This window comes from Camelus ferus, chromosome 5 (assembly GCF_009834535.1).
Source record: "Camelus ferus isolate YT-003-E chromosome 5, BCGSAC_Cfer_1.0, whole genome shotgun sequence".
In the NCBI taxonomy this organism is placed as follows: domain Eukaryota; kingdom Metazoa; phylum Chordata; class Mammalia; order Artiodactyla; family Camelidae; genus Camelus; species Camelus ferus.
Genome location: NC_045700.1, coordinates 26,640,493 through 26,653,533, shown reverse-complemented (window position 1 = coordinate 26,653,533; position 13,041 = coordinate 26,640,493).

Below are 13,041 nucleotides of genomic sequence, written 5' to 3'. Positions count from 1 at the left end.
TATTGATTATGCTCCTAGGGAAAAACTAAGAAGAGAAATGTAACAGAGAAAAGTGCATTTTTGAAGTATAGCAACTTGACATGTAAAATTGTTTAAAAAATTCTACCTGTAACCTTACATAAAAGATAAAAAAATGCTGTTGGCTTTTTATATCAACTTTTTTCAAGTTGTATACTTTTTTTAATTTTAATGGAGATACTGGGTATCAAACCCAGGACCTTGTGCATGCTAAGCATGCGTTCTACCACTAAGCCACACCCTTCCTGTGATGTTGGCTTTTTAGAATGCTTTTGAGAAGACCTAAAGGCATATATGCCAAAAATAAGTAACAATAATTAAGTCAATATCAAGGACAGAAATTAGTGTTCTAACTATGAAGTCTCATATATTTGCTGTTACCGAGCATCAGTTTTGCCTCTTGAGTTTTCTAGTGACTGGCAAAAAGAGAAATATGAGAAGATTCTGATTTCTCAATAAAAAACTGAGTTTTAAGGACAAATTTATCCTCTTGGATTTTATGTAGGAGGTACAGAGTAATCTAATGAATACTGCTTTCTGCACTCATTTACAAATAAATGTAGCTATGATTGTCATGTGACTCTTTTTTAATAAGGAGATTAGGTAAATTCAGGGTCAGAGCATTTAAGGGTACAGATCAGGGAAGGTGAATTATTATATGAGACATTAAGCCAATAAGGTTCACAAATGTAGGCTTTTTGTGAATCTGAAGTGTTAAAAAGATTAGAACTGAGAATAAGTGTATCCCTTAGACTTTCTCTTCCCTAGAAGGCTTTAGAAGTTCATGTGGGATCAGTCTAAAATCATTGTAATTTCTGAAAGACTAATATATGTGATGTTGGTTTAGTGCAGCTCCATATACTTTGAAGATCAGAAGAACACTAATTAAGTAGAGTTGTCATTACGTTAATAGGATGAGAAGCTGAAGCAGTATTCTTACCCAAAAGGAAATCTTTCCAGAAAGAGAGCAAACTGAAGGTACAGCACGTATTTTCCTTAGGAAAGCATCTTTAGATTTTCTGTAGCACCTAAAAAATACTTTTAACCATGGCAGAGAAAACTTTGACCAGAATAATTTTCCAAGCAGTCCCTCCACCTTCTCAATAAAACAATCAAGGGTTTATTTTCACATAAGTGACACTAAGCATTAATCAAAAGATTAGTTTCATTCTCTTGGGACAGTGAGATGAATAAATAAACATGGATAGATTGGGGGACTTTCAGAAAAATTTGTGTTGAACTAGGCCAATCCAACTCTTGTTTCTCTTTTTAATTCCTTAAGAGTCCCACATTCTAAGAGAAGGTTCCAGCAAATTTAAAGAATTTGTCAAGCAGAATTCTTAACTTACTAATTAATTGTACCTTGCTTTTTTTTTTTGAAACTCACTGAAATATTTTGTCCTGATGATTGGAATGTTCACATTTAATTTGCCAAACAAAAGTTTAAAAATATATTGTTAGAAATGCTTCAGGCTTTGTAAAGTGGCGTTCCACTGGCTGAATGTTAGAGCAGGACCAAATGTTTATTAATTCTCTCTGCCACAGAGCTAATAGAACTGTTCTTTTAATTCAACAAACAGAAGCCTGTGTTCTTTGGATGGTTATTTTATTTCCCATGGAGTCTGCAGGCTGTTGGCTGACAATCACAATGGCTGTGTATCTATTTGGCTCTAGATGGCTCTACTGGAAAAAAGAAAAAAAAAATCTTTTAATTTGTTTTGCAATAGTTCTGAAAATGTATTTCAAAAATTCTTAACAGAGTTTCTGGAAATGATTTTTTCCTGGAACACATTTTTTAGTGTAAAACTGCTAAAATCATAAGATAAAGACTTAAAAAAAAAAAAAGAAAATTGATCAATAGCTGAAGAGTCTCACATCATCCAAGTAGCCTTCCAGTTGCATTTAAGGTCCCCTCTTGAACCAAACATTGTCTTGATATATTATAATTTTTAAAAATAGAAAAACATTAACCAGCCGCCTGTAACCCCCTCCCCTACAAACACAATCCAAGGTTACCACCTTACTCAGGATAGTGAGTAGTTAATAGCAAACCGCTGTGATAGGATGGGTGCCAGCCACGGGAGGCTGGAGAAGGACTGGAGGAGGTGAGCTGCCCAACTGGAAAAAGGTGCAAGGAGCTGACATAATGCGTGGGGAGCCGACATGGAGCGAAACAGTACTTCACTGCAGTACAAGCGGGTGGCGCACGCTGCTGGTGGCGGAGCTCAGGTGTACGCAATTATCCTTTTATAATGCTAATGGCGCATGCGTAGTGTTCATAATGCTGACTCACACTACTGGCGCATGCGTGGTGTTCATAACGCTGAGTCACACTACTAGCGCATGCGTACATTTACCTCTGACCAGGTGCAAGCTATTGTGAACTTTGGCCTGGGCTCCACGGCCTGCTCACTTAAGGCTGCTGACAATGAGCGTTGGAGCAGTCACGTCCCTAGGCTCCTGGGCACAGCCCTCTCAGAGGTTCAGATGTCTTCTGCACTTTCAGCCATCAGATCTGGGGTGAATTACTTAATCTCTCCATGCTTTTTTCCTCATCTATAAAGTGAGCATAAAGATAATTGTGAGTCTTCCACAGGAGTGATGTGAGAATTAGGTTAATTTAGTTCATTGAAAAGCACCAGAACAGTGCCGGACTAACTGTAAATGCATCCCGTGAATTGAGGTTAGTCTCTTTGCCCTCGAGCAGGTCCCCTCTTAGTACATTTCCATCTAGCTGCTTTTATTTGCGTGGATTCACCTGTTTTTATTAGGAATTCAGTGTAACTTAAAGGGGGCATTCAAATCATTCAAATATAAGTGTCCTCAAGTTGTTCACATCTTAAATTCTTGTTTACTTTTTATCGTTTTTTTTTTCTGTTTCTACTTTTATACTATTAGCTCTCATTTCTTGCTTCCTATATCAGTTGCTCATCCTGCAGTTTTCTGATTTTAATCTGTTGCAAACCAAGAAATCATATAATCAACCCAATTGGAATTTAAAATAAATTAGGAGTCATTTGACGCAGAGTAAGCACCTGGAGTGCTCTCCTCTGTGTAAAGCAAATCTTGACCCAGTGGATTTTGTGCTTGATAGGCTCTGTTTTGCTTTCCAAGGTCCTCTTTCGCTTTTAAAAGTGAGGGTGTTAGATAAGTTGGAAAGAGTGAGGTGTTATACTGTTGAATTCAATTTCCTTTTGATCTCAGTGTTTGCTGTGGTTTATAGAAAGTCTAGCTGAAGAGTAAAAAAAGAGATAGTGGAGGTAGTGAGTTCATGTAAGCCTATTTGTTGCAGAAGTGAATGAAACAACTCACAAATGAATGAACTGAAATATTACCCTGACTGCATTTCAGATGTTCTGGCCATAGACCAACCACCTATTTCTCTGCTTCAGGCCAATGGAATTGATAGCCGGGGTCGGGTCCCCATGGTGATTCTAATTTTGCTCCCAAAACCAGCCTCAAAAAAGTTTTTAGAAATGCTGATTGTCCCACCCAGTTCCAACTGATTCAGAACTGCTGGCCTCAGGCTTCAGAATCTGTGGGGCAACCATCCCTCCAGGTGATTCTGATGCCTGCTAAAGGTTGAGACTCATGGCCAAAGGGAGTGGAACGCAAGCCTGATTACATATTAGATTCACCTGAGGAATTCTCAGCCCCATACATTAGATTACTTTAAGGTTAAAAAAAAAACAAAAAAACAAGCAGCAACAAAACTTCCCAGGTGATTTCAGTATGAACAAGGGTTGCAGCCTATTTCCCTAGACCTTGCTTTCCAGCACAGAGCATAGTATGTCACTTAAAGCTGTCATTTTAACAGGCCTCTGTGATTCAGAGTAGCTCCCTCTTGTCATCTGAGGTCCCCATACTCCTTCACTCTAATCCTTTACTGCTCACTTCAGCCTGAAAGGCCTCTGTTAAAATGCAAGTGTTCTCTGTGAGAGATGACGCCTGGAATTAACACGGATGGATTTATTTTCTCCTGCTAACTTAGTGCTTCTTCGGTAGTGGTGCTTTTCAAACATCAGCCCAGGTTATGATGACTGGAGGACTAGTTTAACCGAAGGTTGCTGTGCCCGCCTCCAGAGTTTCTGATTCTGAAGGTCTGCAGAGGGCTCAGTAATTTGCATATCTAACAGGTTCCAGGTGAGCTGGCCACTGCTGGTCCCGAGGCTATAAAAGCCTGTGGTCTGCGGCAGCAAGGTTCCTGAGGAATGGGTAAAGTTAGCTGCGTGGGGAAGGAAGCAGTCATGCTGCTCTTCCCCAAAGGGGAGAGCTGAGCCACAGGGAGACGCCTCAGTAGGTAAAGAAACAGGGCGGCTCTGTGTCGTGTCCTAGTGAATCTAAGATAATGATTTTATTAGAGTAGTTTAATTTCTAGTTTCCAAATCTGTAGCTAGTGTTTCCTGAAACCTAGGGTGTAGCAAAATGGTGATAGCTTATTTCAACTGGGCCTCATCTTTGCAGCATCTCTGCAGAAAACCTCGGATGTAGCCTGGAAATAAGTGATCCAGGTAAGTTTGTTGCTAATGGTCCTTTTCTTACTGGTTTGGAACTCTTTATTCAAAGGAACTGAGGGCCTGTATTATTATTAGTTTTTATTAAACATTTGTGGAGATTTAATCATAAAAAGGATTTTCTTTTTCCTGAGAGTATTTTTCAGGTATACTTTCGCTTTGCATTCAGAATGACCTCTACCCCTTCTAACTTGTGGGGTCTTTATTTGAAAATTGTTCAGTTTACTACTTAAAAATTACCTGAAGGTCAAATTCCTATGTATTGGACATTGTGATACGATACAGCTGTGAGGTCCATCTAAATTCAGGAGAGGTGAGAGATCCTTCGATGGGTCCACTCTTCCCAATTGTGGAAATCAATTCAAGCGACAAAAAGCACAGAGCTTCATTCTAATGAATTTGAGTGACTGTTCAGCTTTCCATGTGTTGATAGGTACCGTATTTCTGCCACACTGATGGAAATATCTACAGATAGGGTTGTTGTCAACAGATTATTGTGATTTGAAAACGTACAGCACTTCAAAAAAAAAATTACCAGCGTTTGTTGCTGGTTTTTTATTTTCTTGTTCCTTTTGTAAACCACAGTTTAGGACCCAGTGTAATACAGGATAGTAGCATGTTTAAAATGAACCTTGAACCTTCCCTGCAGGGGAAAAAGGATTTCTCTCCCAGCTGTCCTCAATTGATAGTTAGCTGCGGTTACTCGGAGGGTTATGAACAAGGAATGACCCCTTAAGAGATGTAGCTGGCATATTTAAATCTTTAAACAAACTGTAAAAGGCATTATAAAATCTATTCATTGGGAGGGAGGGAGGGTACAGTTCCTCAAAAACCTTTAACACTTAAAAATTAGTGAATAAATCATTCTAGCAAAATACTGCCAGAGGAAAAACTCTTCTATCTAGATATCTAATGATGTCCATCAAGAAACCATGAAAAGTATCAGCTGAGGACATTGTGAAGGAATATGAAGGAATATTTAGTGTTTTAAGGCTATATATACCTATCGTTAAACTCAGAATTTTAGCCTATATGAAATGTGCTAATGTAAAGATTATTGATAATTCCTGTGGAACGACCCATGTTGTTGGCTCAGGTGTTCTGGAGCTTTTCCTTTAAAAACATTTGCTCATTCATTTAATCTATATTTTAATTGTATTAAAAGTTGAAGTTGTACAACTAAAATGGGCATCTGGATGGTTGCCACAAAGGGAGACTGTGTTGAGGTCACTGCCTTAAACCACGCATCTGTTTGAACTGGGCCGACTCACATTTTGTTTGGTGTTAGGAATATCTCCCCCCCATCCCCATGAAGAAATAGTCACGTTTATTCAGACATTCAACCTTGTCCTCATCCTCGGTTCCTGTATTCAGCAGAGAGACAGCATGAGAACAGACGTAGCTGCCTATCAGAGAAAGTTGCCAAGTTTCAGGGTCCCTAGGGAAATGTCTTGAGTAGAACACTCCAGAATATTTCCTAATTTTGATGCCGTAAAACAGTTAGTATTCTGCTTAGGCTGATAGGCAGTGCCTGTATTCACGCCATGCTAGGTGTTATATACTATAGCAGGCATAGAAATCGCTTCAAGCAGTATGTTTTCCTTTCTGGCATTCAGGAGGAACTAAAAGTGGGGAGATGTGAATGTCCCTCTGGATTTGCTTGTATTTTCTAGGAGAGGGTTATTGTTTAAGATCGTGGAGATACTTTTGTGAATGGTACCTTATAAAATCAAAGGGTATTATTACTACCTCGTTCCGTTACTGTTACTCTCTTTCAGCGATGATATACTTCTGATCTTGGTGTAAATGTCATATTGTGTGAATATGCAAACATCACATCCGCCTACATATATTCTGTTGCTTAGTAATTCTTGGCACTGCAGCATCGTGAATTCTGTGCTTAATAAATGAGATATCCATCAGAATGAAAAGTGAACTATGTTGGTCTCTTGAATAAGATATCATTATTTCAGATTTTAGCTGTGAAAAAGTAGGCTGCATTCTTATGCATGGTAGAATAGAAATTTGAAAGGGAATTGAGTTTAGGAGTGACATTTGTTTACTTGTTCATCAAATAATGCTTATACCATCTAATACTTTTCCCTAGACATGGGCCAGTATTTTAAAGCGTTTTTTTTTTTTTTTAAGATGTGCAGATCCTTTTTTTTTTTTTTAAGATGTGCAGATCCTAGATACATAGGTAAAGTAGATAAGTTTTTCTTTGAAAAATTTTTACTTTTTAAAAATCTAAAAATATTCCTTAAAAAAAAGAAACCTATATGCAAGAATGACTTCTGGAATTATGCCTTGAATCACTATCAGTGAATTATCTTTATTGAAGTTATTACAGTCACCCTTGTCAACTCTGAGCCTACATCTGTTTTTGTGATGTCCATTCATAAATCTCTGTAACATGAGGTTTTTGGTAGGGATCCATTGTCAGCTTCAAATCATTCAATTAAAAGATGTATCTCTAATATAATTTAATCTTTCTGTGAATTTGAGAGGCATTATCTCTCTCTGCCCTAAGTAATTAAATATGTTTTTCTCTGATGGTGACTCTGAAGCCACTAAACAGGGTACCAGATGTCCTAGTCTGGAATGCCATTCTTTCACTTCCAGATGTTCATTTCAACACTGTTTTCTTAATTCTTACCTTGTGCTAAAAACTGAGGATACAGAGATTAAAAAATACCACTCTTCTCATTTAGGAGCTTGTGCTCCTATAGGAGAGATAGACACGTGCTTTGATGTTACAGTAGGTGTTACAACAGAGGCACCAATAGAAACTAGATACCATGTGATAAAGGAGATAAGAATCAGTTCCAAAGGAGGACAAGAACCAATTGAATGCCTCCTAAAGCCATCACCATGTTGAGGGAATTAAAAAAACAAGTGTTAGCATAGGGGAGATGGAGAGAAAGTTTGGAGAGAGTGGTTATTATGCTTTGAGTCACAGCTTCTTCCAAGCGGAAGGCATGTAGGTTGTTCTGACTCCACCTCAAATCCAGAGAGGGAGATTTAAAGAGACCACTCAGAATTTGAGATAAGAGCTTTGAGGTTTTAGGGAGGAGTACACTGTACACTGCCTGGCAAGTTGAAGCTGTAAGAGGGACACCTCAATTCCCTGAGTTTGCAAGGGCATTGGGATCAGCTATCAGCTGCATTATGGGGTAAAGCTAGTGTAAGGCCAGCTTAATGAATTAAGTAGGTATTTTACATCCTTTACTTCAGGAGAATGTGGAATGAAGATGAGTGATGTTTTATAGCCAGGTTGTCCTTACTTCAGCCGAGACGTGGTTCTTCTGTGCCCTTGCCTGACCTCTAGCACTGATGCTCTTCTCTTTGACCTCACACGTGGTCTCTTGGGTATTTTACCATCTCTCACAGTTTCAGCTACCTACTATGGGATGATTGCTTTTAAGTTTTTACAAATATACTCTGGATTTATATTTAATCATGTTATGTGGCCTTTTTAATTGGCTATCTTGTGGGTACCTCAGATGTCCAGGTAAACAAACCTGGATATTAGTCATTTTTTAAACCACCCTTCAGGATGCTCTTTCTATGTTAATTTTGTCATTTTGAGTATATAACACAATTATCCACTCAGTTACTATTAAATTGAGAGAGGGAGTTGCCCTAGATAAACTTCAGTTACACCTTTATCCCTCATGTGCTATACACCACTGCATAGAGTTGTTTACCATCGTTCCTTCCTCTGTCTTTGTTACAACTAGCATAGTTCAGAATTTTCATCACTTGCTTAGACTCTCACTTAACAGCTTTCCTGCCTCCATTCCTGTCCCACAAAAATTTGTCTTCAATAGAGTATCCAGAATGTTTTTTTTTTCAAAAACAAAAATTTGAACACATCACTCCCTTTTAAAAATCCTTCAGCAGCTTGTTAAAATCCTAGCTTTGAAATGTAAATAATTGGTTCCTTGAACTTTCTCCCGCCTACACCCTGGCCATATCTCTTCCCCACTGCCTTTGACTTAGTGCTCGTGAAATATATAACTGTCTGCAGTTCCCACTTACATCATGCTGTATCTCCCTTCTGTGTCCCTGTTCTCATGCTGTTTTCTCTGCCTGGAATGCCCTCTCCACTGCTTCTCATATTTTAAGATTAAACATAGTCATTAACGCTAGGAAGTTTTCACCAAATGCCATATGTAGGATGGTAAAACTTACTCTGAAAATTTTCATTTTTGTACTGTCACAGTATTTATAATACTGGTTTGTTTGGGTCCCCTGTCGATTATTAGTTTTGAGTCTCTAGTGCATAACAAAGTACTTGGTATATTGGAAGTACTGGATGACTGACTGACTGAATGAATGAATGGCTGCTAGTCCTGCTTGATAGTTTGTGCTCTACACATAAACACTCTTTGAAGGCCGCAAAGCCAGTCTAGATTGCTGATTAGATTGAATATGCTTGTGCCATGTTGGAAGTGGTATTTGAAGAATTATAATTTTGAAATTACTTGTGATATGGATGAAAAAGGGATGCAAGTTAAGAACAACAGTTAGGAGATTTTGGCAGTTGCCCAAGATGAGTTTATTTAAAGTGGGAGTGGAAAAGGAAATGTGTAGGTTTGAAAGACACTATTGAGAGAAAAAATCAAGTGTATCAGCTGGAAGTGGTAGTGAGGGGAAAAGCCTTAAGTACTGACAAGATTGAAGCATATGATTTGTGATTTCTTCAATAGGGCTGAGTAATCGAGAAAAGATGTATAATCTCTCTGGATTTGGAAAGATCCTAGGCTATATAGAATTAACATTATTATACCCATTAAAATTTGGAGAATTCTACTTCTGCCTTGATAGAGTAAATGGTGTTAGTCCTGCCTTACCACTGTAAAGAACTAGAAAGTTAGGCAAAATATATAAGAACTGATTTTAGATATTGGACAGCAGACAACACAGAACTGTGAAGGAAACAAGTGAGGTGTGCCCTATGATATTCCTGGCTTTCTAGATGGAATTACTTTCTGAATTGTAGCACAGGGGCAGTTCAGGAGGTAGAGATAATAATTTGGAGAGGTTGAATCTGCTTGAATTTGCAGAACATAGTATCAAAAAGAGTTAGAACCTGAAGAAAAAGAGTTCCTGAAATATGCATAGGCTTACCTTCAATCTGTTGTTGAATGGTAGTGGATATGTATTCAGAATGAAACCTCATGAGATGGCAATTATCAAGGAATTGTAAGTCAGATAATTCCCAGAGCTCACATAAAGTTGGAAATTTCCATCATGCAGTATAAAGAGATCTCTTTGGATACCTGAAGCATTCTCTAAGAACCAGAAAGGAGGTCCAAACTACGCTTAAGTAAAGACTGCTCCTGGCGAGCCCAAAGAAATCTTAAAACGCATGTCATGAATATATCAGACTGATCCATGAGTAATCTAACTGCTTCTTACCACAAAATTTAAAACTTTCTAAAAGAACACTATAAAATCCAGATATCCAATAACAGTATGTATAAGGCCTCTCACCCTCTCAGCAGATAGTAGGCATCCAAAGAAGCATAAAAGTGTGGTTCATAAGTAGGAAAAATATCAATAGAAATATAGCTAGAGATAAAATAGGTAAATAATTTGGAAACAAAGAACTTTAAGAAAGGTTATTAAAATACACTCAATATTTCAATGAAAACATGATCATAATGAGAAATGAAATTAAAACTATATGAGATAGAACCTGTAGAGCTAAAAAAATAAATAGGATATCTAAAGTGAAAATTCACTAGATGGCCTTACCACAGGCTAGATGATGTAGAAGAAAACATCCATGAACTGAGAACATAGCAATTGAAACTATCCAAATGGAAGCAAAAAGAGTAAAAGGTTCTCAGAAATTGAATGGAATCCTAGGTTGGGACAATGGCAGTTGATCAAATATATATAAGTGGCATTTAAGAAGAATAAGAGATCAGGAGGCAGAAAAATATTTGGAGACATAATGGCCTATATTTTCCAAATTTGATGACAAGTTTGAATTAACAAATCCAAGATGGTGATGACTTAAAACAGAACAAACACAACAAAAATCCCACCAAGAATAATAAGTTCTCAAACCAGTGATTAAAAAAACAGTCTTAAAAACAAGAGAAAGGACATGTTATATTCGAGGGAACAGAAATAAGAATGAATGCATATATTTGTCTTCTGTTTGCATTATGTTTAATGCAATGGAATAGCACCTTCAAAGTGCTAAAGAAAAAAGGCAGCACAGATTTCTATAGTCAGCAGAAATGTCCTTCCCAAAAAAAGTAAGACAAAAAATTTCCCAGACAATGAGATATAGATGAGAAATTCTAAATGTGATTCTACAGGCTGAAAGCATGTAATTCCAGACTGAATCTGAAGCTAAATAAAGGAGTGCAACCAAATTGGCACATATACTGGAAGTTATATGAATCTTTAAATTTTTATTTTAATTTAAAAGATAATTGACCATTTAAAAAAATATAAAAATTAAATTTGTGGTTTAAATATAGAAAAATATAAGATTAGAAATTTACTTTTGTAAGGATCTTACATCATACATGACCTAGTATGATATTAAGTGAAGGTAGATTCTGACAAGTAAAAGCTTATTGTAAATCCTCAATGAACTTCTAAAAATAAAACATTGAGGTATAGCTAACAATCCAGTAGCTGAGATAAAATGAAATATGAATATATATGAATCCCCCAAAAAAGCCTGAAAAAAAGAAAACAAGACAACAGAGATAAAACAAATAGCAAGATACTTCCCCCACCCAAAAAAAACCCTCACTAAACATAAGGAAGCTGAAATGGTTGTACTGATACCAGGAAAGCAAACTTTAAAACAAAGAATATTACTAGAAAAAAGGGAAGACAAAAATCTCAAATGTATACATCTAATTACAAGGCTTCAAAATACATGAAACAAAAACTGATAGAATAGGAGAGATACACAAATTTTAGTTGATTCAAACACTATTTTCTATAATTGATAGAACAAATAGACAACAAAGTCAGAAAGATTTAGAAAGCTAAAACTGCACTACAAACCGCCCCTCCTCTTTATTTGTATAGAATACTCTACCCCAAAGCAGCAGAATATGTTGGATGCAAATGGAACATTCATAAAAATTGACAATATTCTGGGCCACAAGGCAAGATTTAATGAAGTTGAAAATATTTCAGAGAATATGTTCTCTGACCAAAACTGGATTAAATTAGAAATGAATAATAATATTTAGATCATTGTAAAATATGGGACAATGAAAAACATTCTTTATAAATGCCTTAGTTCAAAGGAGATCGAAATGAATATAAAAATGAATTTAGAAAAGATTGGAACTTCATGAAAATGAAAACAATAAATTTAAGACAACTCAAAAAAGTTGCTTAGAGGAAGATACATAGAATTAAATGCTTTGTTGGAGAAAAAGAGAAGTTTAAAATCAGTATTTAAGCATTTTTCTGAAGAAGTTAGGAAAAATATGAATTAACTTCTAAATAAATAGAATGAATGACATATCAAAGAGATAATAAATTATGACCAATTGAAATTTATTTTGGTAATGCAAAGCTAGTTTAACTTTCATAGATCTAGTAATGTAACTTACTCTTTTAGTTGGATAAAGGAGAAAAAGACCCAGATGATTTTCTCAGTAAATGCAGAAGCAGTATATTTGACCCTTGAACGATGTAGGCGTTAGGGTCAAAGACCCTATCACAGTCTGCATGTGCCTTTACAGTTGGCCTTCTGTATCCATGGTTCCGCATCCGAGGATTCAACCAACCAAGGATTGTGTAGTATTGTATTAAGTATTGGGGGAAAAAAAATCTGTGTATGAGTGGACCCAGGGAGTTCAAATCCATGTTCAAGAGTCAACTGTACTGGACAGAAGTCAACACTCAAAAATGGAAAACTCTCAGCATTTTCAGAATAGAGGGGCTCTTATTCAACCTAAAGTAAAGAAGTCTAAATAAATGAATGGATTTATTTTTTTTATGGATTGGATAGCTTGATAAAGGAGATTAATCAAAATAAAACCTACTGGTAACATACTTAGTGTGAGACAGAATATTTTTTTCCCTTTAGACTGGAAAAAAGTAGGAATGTCCACTCTTACCACTTGTGGTAAGCATTTTCTGGAAGATCTCAGTCGGGGGTCAGTAAAAATCTAGCCTGCAGCCTAGTCACTTGCTTTTGTAGATTTTTATTAGAACACAGCAACACCAGTTTGTTTATATATTGTTTATTGCTGCTTTTATGCTACAATGGTAGAGTTGAGTGCCTGTAACAGAGAAAATATAACTTGTTATTTTAAAAGATTTATTTTGTGACCCTGCAGTATTTCTTTTCAGTATACTAGACACAAATACTTGAAAATACATACTTAAGAAATAATTTCTTACTCAGTTGAAAAGCATGAAACATTTAGGGATACATTATTTAACAAAGTCAAATTGTGAAAGTTTGAAATGAGTGTTTTGATGAAACATTTTCACTAAATACACAGTTCTG